The sequence below is a fragment of the Chlorocebus sabaeus genome, chromosome 22, assembly GCF_047675955.1.
Source record: "Chlorocebus sabaeus isolate Y175 chromosome 22, mChlSab1.0.hap1, whole genome shotgun sequence".
NCBI lineage: Eukaryota > Metazoa > Chordata > Mammalia > Primates > Cercopithecidae > Chlorocebus > Chlorocebus sabaeus.
This window is the reverse complement of record NC_132925.1, coordinates 45,372,610-45,391,431: the sequence shown is the minus strand read 5'-3', so window position 1 is coordinate 45,391,431 and position 18,822 is coordinate 45,372,610. Positions and strand designations below refer to the sequence as shown.

General features: G+C 45.6%; 1 long non-coding RNA gene and 1 pseudogene across 5 annotated transcripts in view; one reads left to right on the top strand and one right to left on the bottom strand.

Annotated features, from left to right (window-relative positions):
• Positions 1–18,822, top strand: part of LOC103228142 (uncharacterized) — a 138,692-nt gene that overhangs the window by 27,493 nt on the left and 92,377 nt on the right. The window lies entirely within an intron of this gene.
• On the bottom strand, positions 1,632–3,472 carry LOC103228666 (uncharacterized; annotated as a pseudogene).

Here is an 18,822-nt window from a genome sequence, read left to right as displayed (position 1 = left end):
TAACTCTAATTTTTTTGTTATAAAAAATAGTGCACAGCACTTTTTATTTTCTTTAATCAGAAAAATAAGCCCTGCGCTTCTAGGATGGAGGCCCCATGTGAGCACCAGAGGAAGGGGCCTGGGTGGGCAGGGAGCGAGGGGAGGTGGCCCAGGGCCCAGAGCAGATGCTGCACCAGAGCCTGGTCAGGACCCAGGAGGGGCTGAGAGAGTGGGGTCCTCATGAGCAAGTGCTGGGGCTGGAGGTCAGCAGCTACCTGGCCTGGAAGAAGCCAGGGACGCCCACTTCCTGACACCTGTGGCAGCCCAGTTGGGCGAGACCAGGCCTGCATGGCCAGGGCCTCCTGTCACAGCGCAGGGGTTCAGGTGGCCAAAGCTGCTCTCTGGAAGGCCGCTGGCTACAGCCCGCCCAGTTTCCCTGAGGTCTGGAGAAAGTCAGAGCACCCCCACAAAACACCCCCTCTCTTTTTTTTTTTTTTTTTTTTTTTTTTTTTTTTTTTTTTGAGACGGAGTCTTGCTCTGTGCCCCAGGCTGGAGTGCAGTGGCGCGATCTCGGCTCACTGCAAGCTCCGCCTCCCGGGTTTACGCCATTCTCCTGCCTCAGCCTCCCGAGTAGCTGGGACTACAGGCGCCTGCCACCACGCCCGGCTAATTTTCTTGTATTTTTAGTAGAGACGGGGTTTCACTGTGTTAGCCAGGATGGTCTCGATCTCCTGACCTCGTGATCCGCCCGTCTCGGCCTCCCAAAGTGCTGGGATTACAGGCTTGAGCCACCGCGCCCGGCCAACACCCCCTCTCTTTTGGGCCAGTGGCATGCCTTGGACTCCAGAAGACTCGAGTGGGGCTCCCTCCAGACCAGGGCCTGAGGGGGTGGCAACCTCTGACCACAGATGGGGGCCGTGGAAGGAGCGGGGATGGGCCCAGGGACAGCCTTGTAGTGTGAGGTCTGCCCGACTGCATGTGGGTCAACAGACAGACAGGACACTGCAGGGGACTGTGGGGAAGCCAGGAGAAGGGGCTGCCCATCCTGCAGGCTCCCGCTCGCCTGCAGACCCTGTGGGCAACCCTTCAGTGTGTGCCCACGGGGGTGGTGGAGGCAGAGTCCTGAGAGTAATATGGGAGCCTCTGGGCCCCCTGCAGCTCCTGACCCACCAGATGGGCCTGTGTTCCTCCTGTAGCTTGGGGGCCCTGTAGGTGGACACCAGTACCACTTGATTGCCAGAGGGAGGGGCTGGACTGAAACCCACACCTTCACCACTCGCCACTGGGCGATTCTGCCTGAGGGCAGGAATTGCATCTTGGCCAAAGAAGTGGGGCCCATGAAGAGCAAGGCCTGCAGCAACCACCCCCACAGATCCTTCACGCCTAGCACACCACTCACTCTCACACCCACTCCTGCACGCACGCATGCATGCACAGCGTGCACACACCATGCTCACGTGCTCCACAAAGGTGGCACAGCTTATTTTCTTTAATCAGAAAAATAATCATGCATGGAGACTCAGAGATGCAAGGACAGAACTGGCAATTTAGAGGCACAGAAAGACGCTGAGGCGCACCCAGCAAGCTCCTGGCCCTCAGGGGCTGTGTTCCCCTCCCAGGGCATGCACACCACAGGCAGCACACGTGGGTGGGGGTGCTGTGACACCAGTGGGAGGGGACATGGTGGGGTGGCAGGAAGATGCCGGGTTCATCTCTCCTTCTGGCGTGGAGGGCCTCTGCCTGATCACTGCACTGCAGGGGCTCCCGCCTCAGGCTGAGCCTCAATTTCCAACAGCAAACAGCCCAGCCCTGTCTGGAGAAGGCCTCGAGCTAGTCCGGCAAAGCATCTCTGGCCTGAAAGGTAAGGCAGCCTTGGCCCTCGGGGCCCTGCCAAGGTGCAGCTCACACTGGGGTGGCCTGGAAAACGCATCCGGGGAGAGGTCCGCAGGCATCACACTCCAGGGCTCAAAGATGGGGCCTGAGGGGCCACCGCAGGGGCACAGGATCAGGTTCAGGGGCCAGCAGGGATGGCCCAGGGCCAGGAGTGAGAGCCAGGGCTGATGGGGCTGGCACCAGATCCAACAGGGACTGCAGCGGCTGGCACAGGGGCCCTAGAAGAGGCCAGCAGGGTGCGCCTGGGTGCCCCAGGAGCGAAGGGCGATCAGGAATGGGGAGCAACGGCTGGGGTTTACAGGGCTTGTTGGGGCCTACAAGCGGCGGCAGGGGCTGGCAGGGATGCTCCAGGACCATGAGCGGTGAAGGTGTGAGTGGGCCCTGCAGCTCTGGGGCTTCCAGTAACCACTGGGGCTACCTGAGGTGCAGCAGCGACCGCCAGGGGCGGCTGGGCTGGCCCAGCAGGGACCCTCTGGGCTGACCATACTGACGTGGGGCTAGGAAGGCCCACCGGGGGCAGCAGCACTGTCCTGGGAGGAAGCTGGCGGGCCGTCGGCGTGGTCGGAGGGTGAGGAGTGGCCGTGGGGGCTGGTACCCCTGGCACTGGAGTAGCACTGACCACCGGGGCCAGCTGCGCTGTCCTGAGGATGCCCTACCAGGCTGGGCACAGTGACATGGGTTGACCTAAGGCCGCAGGGGCCGGCAGCGGTGCCACAGGGTCAGCAGGGACTGCAGGCGCCTGCAGCGGTGCCTTGGGGCCAGGAGGAACCGCAGGCGCTGGCAGTAGAGGCAGGGGTCCAGAAGGGACCCTGGGGCCAGGAGGGACCTGGGAGTGCCCAATGCGGCCAGCAGAGCTGAGCCAGGCATGACTGTTGGGGCTGGCAGAGCTGATCTGGGCCTGGAAGGAGCCACTGGGGCCGGCAGGGCTGACCGGGGCCCAGAACTGATCGCCGGGGCTGGCAGGGTTGTTTCAGGCCCAGAAATGACCGCTGGGGCCAGCAGCGCTGACCCAGGAGTGGCCGCTGGGAGGGCTGGCAGAGCTGCCCTGGGTTCGGAAGTGCTGCCGGGGCTGGGAGGGACCCCTGGGGCTGGATGGGCTGGAGCTGTTGCTGGCGCTGGGCCAGGCCCTTCTGGTCCCAGTGGCTGGCTGAGAGCGGTCCCCCTTCTGGAGAGCACACCTGCTTGGAGGGCTGCAGCGGGACCTTCCTCGCCCCATGGCAGGTGGGCTCGAGGTCCTGCCCGGGGCTGCCTGCCTCCAGGGGCCGCCTATTCTCACTTGGCTCCGCAGGGGCAGGTTTCCGACTCCCGGGGTTCTTGATGAGGCGACGTTCCCACTTCTCCTTCTGCTCCTGTGGCTTCAGGGCCATATCCTTCTCAGGGCCTCCAGGGTGCTGAAGCTGGCTATGGCGAAGCCGTCGATGACCTCCTCCTCCTCCTGCGAGTTGAACTCCCGGCATCCGCGGCCCTGGGGGTGTGGAGGGCGCGGGGCGAGGGGCGCGGGGGCGACGCCTGGAGGGGGCGCGTCGCGGAGGTCTGCTTTCTCCTTCCCGGGGCTGGGCTCGGACTCGTTGTCTGATGAGGGGCTCTGGGCGCTGGCGTCGCGGGCCTCCATGGGCCTGTCACTGTCTCGCTGCGTGAAAGCGCAAGCGTCGACTGGGGCGGGAGGGGCGGGGGAAACCTTGGCCTCGGTGGAGGTACGTGCGCCCTGTCGGGCCGGTGACCTTGATGCCTGGCGCCTGGCTCGCGGCAGCCGAGCTCCCTCGGCTATGCGGCGCCGCCGGACTGAGTGTGCACCGCGGGGTGGTCGCGCCCTGGGCAGAGGCAGGCGGCGGGCCCCCGGCCAGGCAAGCCAGGCGCGGGGGACGCCTCAGCCCCGGGCCTGGCGCAGCCTGGGACCGCTGGCGCCTGCGGCTGGGCGCATCGGCGGGGACGGGCCCGGCGCTCAGCTGTCCCCGGCAGTCCCCAGCCCCGCGGGCGCGCCCTGTGCGCTTTGGCATCCGGCCTAGTGGGTGGCGGGCTGACTGGCTTCTGGGCGCCCGGCTCATGAGAATGTAAAAGGGCCAGAGTTATGAAAGGGATGTTCGCATTTCACAGAAATATTATCCTAAGGAATGAGGGACAAGTTTTCCTAGGAAAAGGGGGCAATGCCAGATCATTTCATAGAGTTAGTGCGTCTTATCCATCAGTATTGTAATGGTTTTTGTGGGAGCAATTTAAAAAGCTTTTTCTATTTTTGCAATCTGTCCATCTGACAAAGGGCTAATATCCAGAATCTACCAAAAACTTAAACAAATTTACAAGAAAAAAACAACCCCATCAAAAAGTGGGCAAAGGATATGAACAGACACTTCTCAAAAGAAGACATTTGTGCAGCCAATGAACATGAAAAAAAGCTCATCATCACTGGTCATTAAAGAAATGCAAATCAAAACCACAGTGAGATACCATCTCACACTAGTTAGCATGGCAGTCATTAAAAAGGAAACAACAGATGGTGGAGAGGATGTGGAGAAATAGGAATGCTTTTACACTGTTGGTGGGAGTGCAAATTAGTTCAATCATTGTGGAAGACAGGGTGGCAATTCCTCAAGGACCTGGAACTAGAAATACCATTTGACCCAGCAATCCCATTACTGGGTATATACCCAAAGAATTATAAATCATTCTACTATAAAGACACATGCACATGTATGTTTCTTGCGGCACTGTTCACAATAGCAAAGACTTGGAACCAACCCAGATGCCCATCAATGATAGACTGGTAAAGAAAATGTGATACATATACATCATGGAATACTATGCAGCCTTAAAAAAGGATGAGTTCATGTCCTTTGCAGGGATGTGGATGACGCTGGAAAGCATCATTTTCAGCAAACTAACTCAAGAACAGAAAACCAATCATAAATGGGAGTTGAACAATGAGAATGGACACAGGGAGGGGAACATCACACACTGGGGCCTGTTGGGGGGTGGGAGGCTAGGGAAGGGATAGCATTAGGAGAAATACCTAATGTAGATGACGGGTCGATGGGTACAGCAAACCACCATGGCACATGTATACCTACGTGACAAACCTGCACATTCTGCACACATACCCCAGAATTTAAAGTATAATAATAATTTTTTTAAAAGCTCTTTCTTCTGCTCTCTGCCAAATATGTTTCCATCTGCCTAATTCTGCTGTGAGGGTCTCTGTTTAACCTCAGGGCTCTGGTAATTTTCATGCCAAAAATCTACACCCAGAGTCTGTTTCCTCTTTACCAGAATGATGAAGAAGATGATTAGAGAGGAATAGTAGACATTTTGGTTCCTAATCCACCTTGATAATTTCATGGAAAGGCTTGGAAAAAATGAAGCTGAAATATAGACTAAGTGTCCAGGGTCATGTTGTGATTTCTGTGGGCAGGAAGCACTTTTGCCTTCTTGGACCTTTTCCTCCATTAAGAGAATGAAAAATCATATTTTATGACTGTTTTGAAATAATGGCAAATACATGAATATAATATGTCAAAACATTTTGTGTAGCCCTAACAGTATTTTGGTCCCTAGCTACTGTGTCTCCTGTGCCTAATGAATGAGTTGGCCCTGTTCACAAGCAATGGGAAAAGAATGTAGCTTAACTCCTTTCTCAGGGTCTAAAGACACCAAGGTTGCAATCTGTTCTGAATGATGGCTGAGTTGGGAGGTTGTAATCATAAATAAGACAAATTCCTGTTCTTCCTCTGAGAGGCTTTGGGGGGCTTTGGAGGGGTGGGCAGCTGTGGGCCACAAAGCTTGGCCACCTCCCAGATGTGGGCTGCTCATCTCTTCACCTTGTCCTAGAGTGACATCACCTCCTCCCTATGTGACAGATAGTGTTACAGTCTCTACTCTGGGAGGTCCAGGGTGACTGTCCCCATTCCACAGCTGGGGAGCCTCAAGCATGGTGAGGCGAGCCTGCGTAGCTTGCTCTTCTGCCTTGATTCAGATTCTAATGCCTTGCTGCTTTCTTGGCAGCAGGAAGGAAACATCTTTAAAATATTTTTTTCTGACTATAAAGGTGATACTGGTTTATTATGAAATTTTGAAAAATATAAGAAGTTGAGAGATTTTTTTAAAAAACAACAGCTCCCTTGATCCTACCTCCAGGAGCCAACCACTACCAACTGCTTCATAAGGTTGTATAAATGGGCGCACCATACCATGGGTGGGATAGAACCATTTGACCTCCCGGGAGCCAGCCCAGGAGTGCCTGTCATTGCTGCTATTTCTGCCTGATGTCCCCTCAACTGTAAAATGGCTGGACTTTATAATATCCTCCTCTCAAATGCTTACAAGCTATAATGTTAACTGGAAAAGGCAGGTTGCAAAATGTTTATACAATATGATCTCAAGTATGGAGAAACATGCCTAAAAAATTGAGGAAGGTAATAGATAATTATGTCAACAGTGGTATTAGCTGTCCCTCAGCCATGGGAGCTCCTGTATGGGTGAGGAACAGCTTTTTGGGGGGATGGTAGCTTTCCAGCACCACATAACATCCCCTAGAAGACAATTTTATCATTTTCCTTTGAATAAAATTGCTTCTGTTTGCACTCCTTAGAAGAGGGCAAGAGGAACCGTGATCCCTCCATGCCTGAACCTCAGACCTTTGGAGGTTGTTGTCCTCTTTCATCTCCTCTTCCCTGTGTCCACCCATGAAGCAGCAGTTTCTGCAGGTTCCTATTTGTATTCGAGGCTGGCAGTGGGTTTTCCCAGCTATCCTCTTGGGAACATGAATCCATTCTCTGCATAAAAGCAAAGATACAATTAAAGCTACGCATCAGAGAGCAATGAAGGGAACTAACAACTCCACATTACCATGGGGAGGATGCTGTAGAACAAGGTCAGTTTCTGCTAGGAGACTCTTCTTACTGTTGCCACAAATGCGGAAGAGCAGCTCCTGGTGCCTCTGCAGCCACTCAAGCCTGGCTTATCCGAGAGTGATGGGCATCTGCAGGCAAAATATTTTGTCTTCCTCAGCGGCTTGATCCAGTGTTTGACCATGTTTCCCTTAGCTCTTACCTACATCTTGCCTAGTCAAGTCATCATCCTGTGTCTGTTTTCCCTGATGAAGACAAGACAGAGAACATTGGCCTATGCATCCCCACAGGATAACCTTCCAAAGCTTGATGCTGGGTTTCTTCTAAATTGTCTATATCAAGCCCTGAATGTTGGCATACTACCAGATTAAGGAACTTTGAGTCTCAATGGTACAGTCAATAATTTAATTCAACAACTATTTGTTTGAGCATCTACTATGTGCTAAGCAGGAAAGAAATAGTCAAGGGGAACACAGTCTGCACCGAAGTCATCAGCATGTGCTACATCAGGTGCTGTGTTCAAAGATCCCACGTCCTCTTTTGGTTTTTAAAGTGAGCTTTGAAATCAGATAAACTTGGGTCTAATTCATTTTTTGCCACTTACTTCTTCTGTTACCTAGGCTAAGCTACTTAACTTGCATGCGTCTCAGTTTTGTTACCTACGAAGTGGGGATAATAATACCTATTTCACAAGTTGCAGAATAAATAAAATTATGTGAGCAAAGCACAGTTCCTAAGGTGGAAGTTACTCTGCAAATGTAGCTCCTTCCTTCAGGTTTTATAATGATTTGGTTATGGGGACATCGGAGATACTGAGTGTTGTATAAAATTGGTTTTTAATTTGAAAATGTAAATTTTTACACGTATTGTTTACTTTGTGGATTAACGATAATTCCAAATTGGCTTCCCACAAACTCAGGTTATGACTTGTCATTTAATATGCCAGTATTCATTTGTTTATCCAGCAAATATTTAAATATCTTTTAGGGGAAAAGTCAATGTATGTGTGGGGGATAAAAGCTGCCTTTGATATAAGCTTGGTCCAGACATGATCAGGAAAGGAAATCTGCCATGAAGAGAATCCTGTATGGAAGGCATTTTCAGGACAGTGAAAGATGAGTTCAGAGAAGCACAGCTACCAGCAGAGATACTCCTCAAATGCTAGCAGAAAAAAAACCCTAACAAATGCTTGAATGTAGAAGAATCCTGGGAGCCTGGACTTGCCTCTCATTCTTGAATTGCATTTGTTCTGGGAACTAAACAGAGTGCTGTATCAATCTGCTATGAGGGAGGCAGAATTATAAATAGAATATGTGCTAGAAATAGAAAATAAGATGAAAGATGGCATTTTTGGGCTTTTACGGCTTCCCCCCAGTCCCCCACCTCCCTCAGCAAAGGGAGAAAAGTCATCCAGTTTTGGTGAAGGCAAAAAAGTCAGAAGTCATCGTTCCAAGAGCAGTGGAAGGAAGGGAGGAAGTAGAAAGTATGAAAGTGGTGAAAAGTATAGAAGTGGGAAGAGTTGAGTGAGATGTGAATAGAGGGTTGGGAGGGTAAGCTGACCTCCTGGGCAGATGAGAGGAAATCAAAGAGAAAACCCAGGGCTAGGACACAGAATGAAGATTTACCCAGCTGGAGAGAAACTTGAAATAGCAAGATAGTAATAACACATGGCCAGACAGGGATTGCGTTGGAAAAGAATTAAAAAGCTTAAACCCTAAAAATGGAATTAGGTGGGAAGGCTAATGTGACTGTGAGACAAAAGACCCAGGCCTGATCTGTAGCATTCCCAGGTAGCTCCATTTACCCTTTTCCCCAAAGCAGACCTTGACCTTCAGCTTTCAAGGTGAATATCTTCAAAGGTATTTTTGAATCCGTAATGAGGTGTCTTTCCATCAGGTATGGGAAAGGGTGTTCTAGTTATGGTTGAGGAAGGTTTAGTGGGAAAAACTCTTGAAGTTGGAGGTGGGTTCTGATCCCAGCATTGCCATCAACTAGATATGTGACCTCACACAAGTCACCTGACTGGCCTCTGTGAGCTGGGTTTGGATATCATCTCTACCATGAACTGCCTGTTTTCTCTTGATCTACTTAATTCCTTTATCTGCAGGCTTTCACAGCTTTCTTCCCTTCAGCAGAGGGAGAAAAGCCATCCATCCAGTTTTGGTGGAGGCAAGAAATTCAGGCACCATCATTCCAAGCTAAGTGAAAGGGAAGGAGGAAATAAAAAATATGAAAGTGGTAAAAAGTATAGAGGTGGGAGTGAGATGTAAACAGAAGGGTGGGAGGGTGAGCTGGCTTCCTGGGCCTTCATAGCTATTCTTCATTTTTTTAAGAAATCCATAAAATGATGGGTATTAGACTCTATGTCTTAAAAGCTGCTGCCTGATGTAAAGTTCCACACTTTAATACTTGAATGAATGCTTAGGGTGAGAGAGAATAGTGACCCCCTAACTTAATTTGTTGTACAATAGGAAACTGCTCTCGTGGAGGTCATTCAGCTGAGATGCTGGATGAATTGACAGCTTTAAGTCCTGCTGTAGTCAGAATATGTCTCCTCTTCACCTGGCAGAGAGCCATGCCTTCCACCATTGCTCTATTGCAGGGGTACCAACTTTGGATCTGTGCAGCTTAAGTAGGGGAGCTCCCACAGTGTTTGTTCCCACACAAGTGTTTTTAGCAGCTACCCACCCAGAATAATTTGGGAAGAAGGCCTATAGATGCCATAAGATGGAGGTTCCTCAAGGAATCCTCAGGGGAAATGTTGTAACAGCACTCTGCCGAAGAGATGAGATGCACCTAGTTATCTTGTAAGTAGAAGGTGTGGAACTGCAGGTATGGCTCTGCTTTGTTGCCCCAAAGTGATCAAAGTCTTGCAGCCCAAACAAGGATTTGGGGAAATCGCAGCTCAGGGAACACCCAAGTCCATCAATGTTCAAAAGTGTAGTGTGAAGTGGTACTGCCCAAATTCATCGATCGGGAACAGCCATGTGGTATATATAGGAACTTGCATTCTTTTACCTTACAAATTACATTATCAATTCACTTTGATGCAATAATGTGTCCTCCCATTGGTCCTTGAGCTTTACTAAGGTAGTTTCTTTGGCCATAGTTCCCTTGAGGTCGCTATAAAGAGAACTCAACTTACCTATGGAGATTCTATTGCTTCTGCTCTGTCTTCTGCTCATCTGTTTCTCAGCCCTGAAGGAACTAGTTTGCAAAATACTAGTAAGGAGATAATGTTGAATCTTGTCAGTCTTTATAACTTGATCTAGTAAGGTACTCCTCAAATAGCTCAGGTAGTCTGTCCCAATATAATCCTGATTTTGCCCAATCACATACACTTCTGACAATAGATATGAGTTCAGATACTGGGCCACTGGGTCACACTGTCTGGGGGGCATCAGTCTCAGACGTTAGGAGTCCTGGCCGGGGAAACAGGAGACTCACTATCCTATCAAGGATTGTATACAGCACACCCATATCTGGAGATGAATGTGGGTCTTGGTCAGAAACCATCTTTTTGGGAAACCGAGGGCATTCCCAGTAGGCGAAGTGTCCTCTCTGCTGGGGGTATTTTGTCACAGTGACAAAGTGTGGTGTTTTGCAAAGCTGATTGACTACCATCTTCTCTTAGAAGGAGGTAAACCCATCATAAAGATGGACTGATGGCAGGGTCAGACTGACTATGGTTCCAATTGGAGTTCTGTTTGAGTAAGGGTCTTTCTTTCTAACTCAAACAGAAGTACAGCCCTGGACAGGTAGCATTAGCATCATCTGGAAGTTTGTGAAAAAGCAGACACAGGCCTCATGCCAGTCCTACTGGATCAAAACTCCATTTGACAAGATTCCCAGGCAATTTGTATGCCTTTTAAAGTTTGAGAGGCCCTGGGTTAGGGTGCTTCTTTTGAAAAGGACGTAGATATCCCTTCTAGAGGCCAATCATTTACACTGTAATAAGAAAGCTTAATCAGAATACTTCTCATTTATCCTTTAGCTAAAATATGCCAGAATGGGAATTTTTGTTGCAAGGGAGGGAATGTCACCAAACCCCCAACTCCTGACCACTACTATAACTTCAGCTCTTACCATGAGGATCTAGCACATAGTAGCATAAACATATCTTTTGTCATTTGGCTGAGTAACTCATTCACAATGAGAAAGAATATGTGGTTTTCTGTTTTTCAGTATTTGACATATGCTCAGGTGTGGTGGGCAGAATAACAGACTACCAAATGTCCATGTCCTAATCCCTAGAACCTGTGAATATGTTACCTTACATAGCAAAGGGGAGTGGAGGTTGCAGATAAAAGTAAGGTAGCTAAGCAGCTGATTTTAAGATAGAGAGAGTGTCCTGGATGATCCAGGTGGGCCCCCATATAATCACAAGCATCCTGAAAAGTGAAAGAGGGAGGCAGAAGAGAAGGTCAGAGTCAGAGAAGGAGATGTGAGAAGGACTAGCGCTGCCCTTGCTGGCTTTGAAGACAGAGGAGGAAATCCATGAGTTGAGAAATGTGGGTGATCTCTAGAAACTGGAACAGCCAAGGAAACTCTCCTAGAGCCCTCAGAAAAGGACGCAGTGCTACCAACACTTTGATTTTTGCCCAATAAGACATGTGGTAGACTTCTTACCTACAGAACTATATGACAATGAATTTGTTGTTTTAAGCTATTAAGTATATAATAATTTGTTATGGCAACAATAGAAAACCCTTAAAGCAGGAAACAGTTCATTTGTTTTGAATATGAAAAACAGACAAAATGTTAGAATTATGTCTAATTTTTTTCTTTTTTATATCTTTTGGAATTCAGGTGCACATGTTTGAGGTAATCCTGCTTCTCAGTTCGTGGAATATTATCATTTATTCATAGAAGAACCAACCTTTTTGTGAAAACATTTTTTAAGGCTTATTGTTTTTTCCCCTTCGTCTATCATTCCTAATCCCATTGCCCTCCTCCCATAGGCATCCACTCTAGTATATTTAATATAGTTCTTCCAATCCATCCAACATGTGTTTGTTTAGATATATGAGCGCTCTTACAAAAATATACAAGGCTGCTTTGTGTGTGTTTGATACATAAATGGAATTGTGCTATAAATCCCATTCTGTTTTTGCTTTCTTTCTCTTAACTCCATTTTTGAGATCAATCTAGGTTTCTAAATGAAAATATAGTTCATTATCCTATTGTATACACATACTACATTTTACCTGTACATTCCTTAGAGGTGGATACCTAGGTTGCCTCCTGCAGGGTGGTAGTGAAGCTTGTTAGCAACATCTTGTGTTCCCTGGGAAGAATGTCCCCAGGTGTATACCCAGGAGTGGGCTTGGTGGATTTAAGGTGCACAATTGTCCTTCAGAATGGCTGCACCTGCAGGGGGTGAGGGCTCTCTTTCCCCACCTTTTTGCCAATGCTTGGTAATATCTGACTTAAAAAGTGATATGCAGTGGGCAACAACTGGCTGTGAAAGGAAGTGCTACATAGATGACTTAGTGGAAACCATGCTGTAAATGCAGAATGAGCAGGGAAAAGTTAAAAAATCATTCTTGGAGGAAGAGAGTCTTTCAAGTAGGACAGATGTGGCTAGGAAGAGGAAAGCCCTCCAGGCAAGAAGGATGTGTGTGTAGCTCACCATTGAGTGCTCTTTACCACCAGTGAGATCACCCTTCTTCTGACTACAGCTATCTGGAACTCAGTCTAGTGTATTTCCGGCCTGAGGTTTTCACTAAACTTCCCTGGACATGTGAGGGACTCTCTTGACTCAGCTTCCAATTCCCCTACTTTAACTTCCTCTTGCCACTTTGCAAATTTGTGTGATTTAATGACTTTTGACAGACACATACCCCTGGGAAACCACCATTATTAACACATGAAATATTTCCATCATTCCAAAAAGTTCCCTTGTATATGTTTTCAGTCCATCTTGCCTCCTGCCCTTAGCGTCATAGAACTACTGATTTGTTTTCTGTCACTTCAGGGAAGTTCACATTTTCCAGAATTTTATATAAATAGAATTGTTTAATATGTACTCTTTTGTATCTGGCTTTTTCCACCCAGCATAATTATTTTGAGATTTGTTCATTTTATTGGCATATCAATAATTAGTTTGCTTTTATTGCTGAATAGTATTCCATTGTATGAATATATGGCATTTTGTTTATCTTGTCGAGGGACATTTGTTTTGGGCTATTATTATTAAAGCTTCTGTAGATATTCATATATAAGCTTTTGTGTGGACATATATTTTAATTTTCTTGGATAAATACTTAGAGTTCAATGGCTGGGTCATATGACAGATGTTATGTTTAACATTTTAAGAAACTGCTGGCCGGGTGCGGTAGCTCATGCCTATAATCCCAGCACTTTGGGAGGCTGAGACAGGTGGATCACCTGAGGTCAAGAGTTCAAGACCACCTTGGCCAACATGGCGAAACCCTGTCTCTACTAAAAATACAAAAATTAGCTCGGTGTGGTGGCACGCACCTGTAATCTCAGCTACTTGGGAGGCTGAGGAAGAAGAATTGCTTGAACCCAGGAGGCAGAGGTTGCAGTGAGCCAAGATCGCACCACTGCACTCCAGCCTAGGTGACAAGAGCAAAACTCCGTCTCAAAAAAAAAAAAAAAAAAAAAAGAAAGAAACTGCCATACCCTTTTTCAAAGTGGCTGTACCACTTTACATTCTCAACAGCATTATAGGAGAATTCCACTTGTTTCCACATTCTTGTCAAGGGTTGGTAGGGTCAGTCTTTTAAATTTCTTGCCATTTTAGTGACTGTGCATTGGTATTTCGTTGTGATTTATTTGCATGATGACTAATGCTCAATACCAACTAATCATGTTGAATATTTGTAATGTGCTTATTTGCCATTCATATATCTTCTTTGGTGAAGTGTCTCTTCAAATATTTTGCCTATTTAAAAATTGCATTGGTTCTTGTTATTGAACTGTAAGAATTCTTTCTATCTGGATAGAAATCCTTTGTCAGATATGTGTATTACAAATGTTTTCTCCTAGCCTTCCACCTCAGCCTCCCAAGTAGCTGGGAATGCAGGTGTGCACCACCACTCCAGGGTTTTGTTGTTGTTGTTGTTGTTTTGTTTTTTTCTGTAGAGACAAGATCTTGCCAAACTGCTGAGGTTGCTCTCAAACTCCTGGGATGAAGCAATCCTCCTGCCTTGGCCTCCCAAAGTGCTGACGTTACAAGCATGAGCCACTGTGCCTGGCTAACTTTTCATCTTTTAAAGTAGTGTCTTGCAAAGAACAACATTTTAAAATTTTAATGAAGTCCAATTTATCAACTTTTTGATTCATTGTCCATGCTTTTTGCATAGTAAGAAATCTTTGCCTACCTCAAAATTGCAAAGCTTTTCTTCCATGTTTTCTTCTAGAAATAGTTTTAGATTTTTACATCACTTGTGCTTATTCTTAACTTCCTCATTTAGTCTCTTGGATCCTTGGGTCCATGGAGCTATTCTGGAAGGGTTACTAGTTTCTCTTTTTGCTTGTAATGGGAACAAATCTTAGGACCTAACTGGAGTCCTTTGATTCCATCATCAGCCATTTGGGCTGTCACATAAACATGCTGAAGAAAATTCCAGTAGGTGAGTATTATTTCCTACTTAGGTACTGTAATAGAGAATAAGACTAGTTATCCTTTTGGGAGCCTAAATTGGATTTATATCCCTCTGAAGAAAATTTTGGGGGGGGTGCCAGGAACTGATTTGGCTAAAAGAAGAGGGATGATATTCTTGCTGAAATACCTGAGGAGAACAGGGGGATCAGAAGGGAACAAGGTGTCTGTCCTGGATATTTATGACGAGCCAAATTCTAGCAAGTGAAGCAGAAACTGAAGGATGTGATTTCGTAACCGATGTTGTGAGACAGAAGAGCACAAAGGTGCAGCACTGGCACCCGGGAGGGAAAGTGTCCTAAGGGGGGAAGAAGACACTTTTCCCCACTTCATGTAGACTCAGCATGGTTTTAGCCAGAAAACACTCTGGGAAGTCTAGGGCCACATTGGCACCATGGCAGTTTGCCCCTCTGGTTGCTCCAACAGCACAGATATTAATGTAGCACAGATATTAATATTAATTAGCATAGATATTGATGTAGTCACAGAAAGAAAAAGAGGTGAAAAAGAGACGGCTTCTTCAGTGCATGAGAGACCCCCTTTGGGATCTCTCAAAAATGCAGAAGCAGGGGCTATAGCACAAACCTGGGTTATTGCCAGTAGCAAGACAGAAAATGAGGCTTGGCTGTTGTAGCCTGTTGCAGCTACCAAAAAGCCAGGGTACAAAGGCAGGGGGTTATCTGAACTGCCTCCCTGGAGGGTCATGCATGTAGGATCTGACTTATTGCTTCTTTTCCTTAATTTTGTTCTATACGTTTCTCTAAGAGGGCTAACCAGTGTCAAGGTTTGATAATATCTGTAAAGGTATTCTGGTGCCAAAGTATCATCTCACAAATTATTTAGAAATTGCAAAAGAGAAAATGTAATTTATAATAATCCAGATATCTGGCAGTTAACCACATGATTAAATTTAGCATCAGTGACAGTAGGACAACTAGATATATACCTCTTGCTGTGATATATTATGAAGTACACAACATCAACTATGAAGTATTCTTTTTTTTTTTTTTTTGAGAAAGGGTTATGCCCTATCACCCAGTTTAGAGTGCAGTGGTGCAATCATAGCTCACTGCAGCTTTCACCTCCCAGTCTCAAGTGATCCTCCCACCTCAGCCTCCCTAGTAGCTGGGACTACAGATGTGTGCCAACACACCTGGTTAATTTTATATATATATATATATATATATTTTTTTTTTTTTTTTGTAGAGATGTGGTTTCATGATGTTGCACAGGCTGGTCTCGAACTCCTGTGGGAATTCTGCCTGAAAGTGCTGGGATTATAGGCGTGAGCCACTGTGTCCAGACTATGAAGTATTCGTGCCAAAATGGATTAACCTAAACTTAATCAAGCTTCTAGGCCAGAGGTGTCCAATTATATATAATGTAATGTCAGCTACATGTAATTTTAAATTTTCTGGTTGCCACCAAAAGCACAAAAAAGAAAAAATAGATAAATTGTACTATATCAAGATTAAATACTTCTGTGCATCAAAGAACACAACACAGAGAAAAGGCAAACCACTGAAGGGGAGAAAATATTTGCAAATTGATATTCATAATATGTAAAGAATCTTTACAACGCAACAACTACAAAATAATTAACAGATTAAAAAATGGGGAAAGGACTTGAGTAGACATTTCTCCGAAGAAGATGTACAACTGGCCAATAAGCACATGAAAAGACTACTAATTAGGGAAATGCAAATTAAAACCACAATGAGATCAAATACATTAAGTTGGCTATGATTAAAAAAAAAAAAAAGAAAGTGCCAAGCGCAATGATGCTGTATTCCCAGCTACTCAAAAGGCTGAGGTGGGAGAGTTTCTTCAGACCAGGAGTTAGAGACTGCAGTGCGCTAGATTATGCGTTAGAGCAGTGTGCTAAGATCATGCCTGTGAATAGCCACTGCACGCCATCATAGGAAACACAGAAAGACTCCATCCATAAAATAAAATAAGACAAGACAAAATAAAATAAAATAAAATAAAACAAAATAAGGGCAACAAGAAATAACAAGTATTGGTAAGGATGTGGAGAAATTGGAAGCCTTGTGCATTGCTGGTGGGTGTGTAAAATGGTAGAGCTGCTGTGAAAAATGGATGGCTATTCCTCAAAAAATTAACCACAGAATTACTATATGATCCAGCAATCCCACTTCTGCACATACATCCAAAAGAAGTGGACTCAAGGACTCAAACACATATTTGTACCCCCCTGGTCATAGCAGCATTATTTACAATAGCCAAAAAGTAGAAGCAACCACAGGTTCATCAATGTGTGAATGGATAAACAAAATATATCATATACACATAATGGGATATCATTCAGCTTTAAAAAGGAAGGAAATTCTAACACATGCCACAACATGGATAAACCTAGAAGTCATTGTGCTAAGTGAAGTAAGTTAGTCACAAAAGCAAAAATATGATGTGATTCTATTTACATGAAGTACAATAGTTGTCAAATTTATAGGGACAGAAAGTAGAATGGTGGTTGCCAGGGCTGAGGAGTTAGGATTCTACTGGATGCAGTTTCAGTGGGGTAGATACAAAATTCTGGAGGTGGATGGTGGCGATGATTACACAGCAATGTGACTGTACTTAATGCCACTGAAATGTACATTTAAAAATGGTTAAAATGGTACATTTTATGTTGTGTGTATTTTAGCACAATGAAAACAGCTGTAAAAGGCATTCTTGAAACAATTGGGGATATTTGATATTCTGGAATTATTATTACTTTTCTTGGGGGTAATAATAGTATTTTGGTTATATAAATTATACAAAACAGTATAATGTCCTTATTCTTAGGAGAGGTCTTCTGAACTATTTGGGGATAAAGTGCTCTGATATCTATGACTTACTTTCAAATGGTTTGGAATAATTAAAAGCAGAAAAACGAAAACATTGCACACACACCACACATACAGATAAGCAAATGTGGCAAAAGATGAACAGCTGGTGAATTAGGAAGGGGGTAAACAGGTATTAATTGTTTCATTCTTATAATGTTTTCTGTCTCTTTGAAAATGTTTATAGAAAACATGGGGCCAAGAAAGGAGGAGGCCAGGAGACTTCAGGAAATGGTCAAATCATGTCCCCAAGCAGGGGACATAGTCTTCTCTGTCTTCCCCATAAAGTTCCTAAGGATGATCCATACATGCACAGGGAGCAATGACATAGGAAAGGCGCTCTTCATTGAGCTTGTGTCTGAAAGATAAGTGCCTCTCTTTGCTGAGTGGTCTACAGCATGTGGCCTAGGCCAGAGGCTTACCTGTGCCTCTCTTTCCCCCTAAGCATAAGCCCAAGTTAGAAGACTTTCTTCATGTGACAGATCCCAAAAGTGATAAAAGTACCACAGCAAACATGAGAGAAGAGAGCTGAGAATCAGACAGCATCTTCAACAATGCAGAGGGAGGAGGAAGAAAGGAGAGTGGCAGAGAAAGGACACCACCTTTTACTGAGTGACACCCACGCAGTGTGAGAAATCTCTCCATCAAGTTGAGGTACAGAGTGAGGGGCATGGGGAGAAGGGAAGATGACTTAAGTTTCTTCTTTTCCCAGAGGCAAAGGGTAGATTAATTGAAGCCCTTAGATAGTAAATGTGAGAAGGCCACGCTCCTACCCCTGTAAGTATTTCTAACACTGCCATAAATGATGTGGAAGCCATTGTTTTTAGAGGAGCTGAAAACAGAATTAACAGAATTTGTCAGGTTTTTCATAACCTGACAAAACAGTGGTTCAGATCATAGGCATAATTCAGGTCCTGTAATTTGCAGTATTATGGAGACAAAGTAACTGAAATTACTTTGGCATAAATGATTAGCATTATCACTCCCAATTTAACCACTCTGTAAACATTTTATAATACAGATGAGCTCAGGGAAGGGCCAGGGTACGGGTGAGATTTGGGGATAAGGGAACAGACGTAGTAATCCCTTGAAGCAAAACTGGAAACCTCTGACTTCCAACTTAACTGGACGTTGGATGAGAGTCTCATGCTGAACTGGCAGAAACTGAGCCACTTACAACTTTCCTTGCAGCTTCTCCTAAACTCTGGTCTTTTGCAACTTCCTGAAATAATCAAACCATCCTTGATACACAGTTAAAACTACTTCCTTCGATAGCTTTCTGTATCTTTTCATAAAGGTTTAGAAAAGAGGCAATACCTTTAGCTGAATAGTTGTTTGTTTCAGAGGATATTGACTTACTGCATCTGATCAGGAATTAGTTTATCCTATCTTCCTATTACCACTCCTCACAATAACCTAGTGTCAAGGGACTTGGCATGGTAAGGGGGTGAGGCAGTTGTAAATGTATATTTTAAATATAGACTTTGTCCCTACCCCTGGATTTTCATGTATCCCCTGGAGTCTCTAAGGGAATATGGCTTCTCCAATACTTTCTCAAACAGCTGTTGAGAATCATTCTTTGTAGTGAGAGATATTACTGATGTGGAGCCAGGAGAAAGTCTGATAG